The following is a 4,350-nucleotide window of genomic DNA, read 5'->3' as shown; positions in this document are numbered from 1 at the left end:
TGGCGGTGGCTTCGCGGCCCTTGGGGTGGTTCAAACCCATTCATTTTTTTCTTCTCTTTTTAGCCCTTGGGAGTGGCCGAACCATCCCCATGTCACAATGTGGTGGCCGGCCACCCCTATGGCCAAGATGGGGTGGCTAGCCACTTCTTATATTTTAAATATTTGTTTTTAAATTATTTTTAAAAGTAAAATAATAATTTATTATTTTATTTTTTAATGGGACAAATGTCTTATTGATGGCCTTAGGATCTCTCTAGGGAGATCTCGGCCATCAACTGGATTATCTCTGGTCCATTTTGAACTGGAGATGATTCTTGTCCGTGAAAAATGAACTTCTCTTTTTATTAACTTAAAAAAAAAAAGTCATTAATTTATGAATTCTTAACTTGTTTACATGTAAACAAGTTAAAGTTATTATATTGTGCATGAAAAATACTTCTCACAGCACAGTATGTATGTTAGCCCTGCAATTTTGCGGGCAAAAAGTCTTCCTTCTTACCAAAAACAAAATAAAATAACTTCTTCCTTGTGTTTTCGTCCAATTTAATAACGCTCGTTAATCTACATTAACATTTTAAAAAGTTTTTTCAAAAATTAAAATCTAAAAATAAAAAATTATTACTTTTTTTTTTGGAACAAAAAATATATTTTATTAAAATAATTTTAATATATTTTTTTTGGCTTTGCTTTTTTATTTTATTCAAATCATGGAAGAAGAAAGGGAAATAAAAAAATTGGGTGAAGTACCTCCCTCAAACTTCTACCCAATTGAGTCTTGACAATATCCCTCTAAACTTTCAATTAAAATATCTCTAGCTTCCAAATTACCAAAACATTATTAATGTCTTCCCAAGGCTACCAAAAAGACAAAAATACCCTTATAAATTTCAAAATTAGACAAAAATATTCCTATAAGTTTGGAAAAAAAAAGTTTTTAGTTTTTTAAAACGAAAATTTTAATTAAAAAAATAAAAAATGATTTATTTTTTTTAAAAAGAAAATTTTTATATTTTTTAAACGAAAATTTTTATTTAAAAAAATTATCTTTATAAAAAAATCAAATTTTTTTTAATCTTTTTCTTATAAAAAGGATTTTTTTTTAAAAAAAAAAAAAAATTAGTATTTTTAATTTTTATTTTAAAATGATAATTTCGCCAATGGAGAACATTGATAATGTTTTGATAGTTTGAAAAATATTGTTATAATTGAAAGTTTGTGAGACATTATCAATAAGATCGCAGTTTAAAGCAGTAAGTGGACTTTACTTTACATGAAAATTAAAACAAGGAATATCAAGGAAGATAAGAGTCTCTTTCTAACATTACACCGGTGATGTTGGGTGTTGATTGGGTCAAAGTTTTGTACTAAACACTATAAACTAATATCAGCAGCTGCACTATAAAGTTTATAAACTTACTTTCAAAGCGTTTTAAACTACGATCCAAATATATACAATATCAGATTTGAACAAAATATGAACAAAACCCAAATAAAGGAAAACCGAAAACTATGAACAAAAGCTCAGCAGAAAGTCAAACAAAATCAAACAAAAAATATATATATCAAAGTGCCGATCGAGTACCTCTTGCTCTTGATATCAGGGAGGAACTATGGTAGAGCCGATCGCCAGCGAGAGAGATGGAGGCCGAGGATAAACTTTAGAAACCCTTAAGAAAATGAGAGGAAAGTAACTATTTTTGTTTGGGACCATATAAACATGAGTAGTGATTTTTCTTTTTTTCTTTTTTTAATTTAAAATATTGTAAAATATATCCGGGTCCCCGACCTCAATCAATCAAGTCGTGTACTAGTCTCCTTTTCCATTTGGCTAAGACGCTTTATAAAAAGTTATTTGACCAAACATGCATGATTGAACAAATATAACGAAAATGCCACGGCCTTTCCCATTCTTTCACCTACAGAGAAAGCCGCTAGAGTTGGTGATCGTTGCTTAATATACTGAAAGCTACCCTCTTAATTAACTTTACTCCATTCCTTTCTATGACGCAGCTGTAAATCTAGATCTCCAGAAAATAACAACATTTGAAGTTTCGAGTAATCCATGCATGTGTGTGGGTGTGGCAGTGGCCGTGTGGGCTGAGGTACAGTGCTTTTGCATGCAAATCGGTGTATGTTATAGTGGAGAATTCAATATATTTACATTATGTTTTAATTTTTTATGTTGTAAGATGAGTTCAAAATTGTTTTTTATTTTTATGAAGGAATGTATTTATAAAAGTGAAAAGAAAAACCTTTAGAGGAAAAATTCTTTTTGATTATTTTTATAATATACTACATTTTTAATTGATAACATTTTCTAAACGTTTTGATAGTTCAAAAAATAAAAAAATAAAAAAGAAAGTATAAAATACATAATTTAAAAATCTACGATTTAAAACAAAAAAAAAAAAAAGAAAAAAGAAAAAAAGGAATCGAGGTTTGCACCACTCTGAGCACATTAAAAAAAAAAAAAAAATTGAATACGTAAAAAGGATTATAGGTAAAAAAAAATTGAATACTCAACTGTCCTTGAGTTTTGCACCCCTCGACAGTTGAGAGAGCTTTACCGCTTCAATCTGATTGACTTGAGTTCTCACTACTTTTTCTTCTTGTTCGGCTAATTCCGTTTCATTTTTGACTATGTCTTTTAGAGTAAGGAGGCCTTCCATTTCCTTTCTCTAAACATCGAGGTTTGTATTAGAATATATGGAAAATATATTATATTTTTCATATATTTCATAATTATGCTGATATTGAAATATTCTTTATTTATGGGTTAATTGTAATCATATATTGAGATTGTAATCAAATCAAGGAGATTTGATTACTAAACTTGTATTTAGACATTACCCTATAAATAGAGACCTTTGTATTGTAGACAAAAAAAGTTAATAAGCACAATGTAGCCTTTAGGGGTATTCCGAGTGGTGGACGTAGGTGTCTAACACCGAACCACCCGTAAAGTTCTTTATGTTCATTCTCTATATTGCTTCCGCTATAATTCCCAAATCATCATTATTTCAACTTGGTATCAAAACCATTGCATGATCCAATGGTATGTGTATTTCTTTTTGGTATTTCTTTTTCTTCAATCTATTGTTTTGTTTCTTGAAAAAAAGAAAAAACAATTACTCTCACGCACGTTGAGAAGGGCGAACAGCGGCACAATAAGTCATCACCGGAGACGACCAGATCGTCTTCCTTCGGCAGCTTGCCAGATCGTCTTCCTCCGACCACATCTCCATCAGCGCCGATCGCTGCTGCCACAAGACCTCAACCCCGAGGCGCCGGTTTGCCATCGCCTCTGCCGGACTCACCTTGCTGCACCTTCCTAGCCGTCCACGGCCCAGCTCATCTCTCCGGAGTGGTGGTCTCTCGCTCATGCCCAAACCGCCAGATCTGTCGGCGCCTCCATCGCCGATCTTGGCCCACGATGCCCACAAGCCATCGCACCAGCCCACAGCCAGCCGAGCCTCGTGACGACCACTGAGAGAAAAGAAAAAAAAAAAAAATTGCTGCGTGTGGCGTGGAATGAGGAGAGAGAAAAGGAAGAAAAGAAAAAGAAAAAGAAAAAAATTATTGCATGTGGTGTGGAGTGAGGAGAGAGAAAAGAAAGAAAAGAAAAGGAAGAAAAGAGACGGTGAAAAAAAAAATGATGATGTGGAAATTATAGCGGAAGCAATATAGAGAATGAACATAAAGAACTTTACGGGTGGTTCGGTGTTAGACACCTACATCCACCACTCGGAATACCCCTAAAGGCTACATTGTGCTTATTAACTTTTTTTTGTCTACAATACAAAGGTCCTTATTTATAGGGTAATGTCTAAATACAAGTTTAATAATCAAATCTCCTTGATTTGATTACAATCTCAATATATGATTACAATTAACCCATAAATAGAGAATATTTCAATATCAGCATAATTATGGAATATATGGAAAATATAATATATTTTCCATATATTCTAATATCCCCCCTCAAACTCAAGGTGGAATATTCTGGAACCCTGAGTTTGAAATCCGAAACAATGATGACGGCGGTGGTGGAGGTGGGAAACGGGCCGTAGATGATGACGACTGCCGGAGGAGATAGAGGCTGGCGGGCAGCCAGCGACGGCGGCAGGTGGCTGGTGAATGAAGATTCAAAAGGGGCCGACAACGGGCCAGGGCTGACAATGAGCCTAAAATAAATGGGGCCAACAACAGGCCAGGGCTGACTATGAGCCAAAAATAAAAAGGGGCCGACTACGGGCCAGGGCTGATTATGAGCCAAAGATAAAAAGGGCCGACTTGGGCCAAAAATTAAAAAGGGCCAACTTGGGCCAAAAATAAAAGGAAAAATCAACC

Source organism: Corylus avellana, chromosome ca3 (genome assembly GCF_901000735.1).
Source record: "Corylus avellana chromosome ca3, CavTom2PMs-1.0".
NCBI lineage: Eukaryota > Viridiplantae > Streptophyta > Magnoliopsida > Fagales > Betulaceae > Corylus > Corylus avellana.
Note: the sequence above shows the minus strand (reverse complement) of the source record.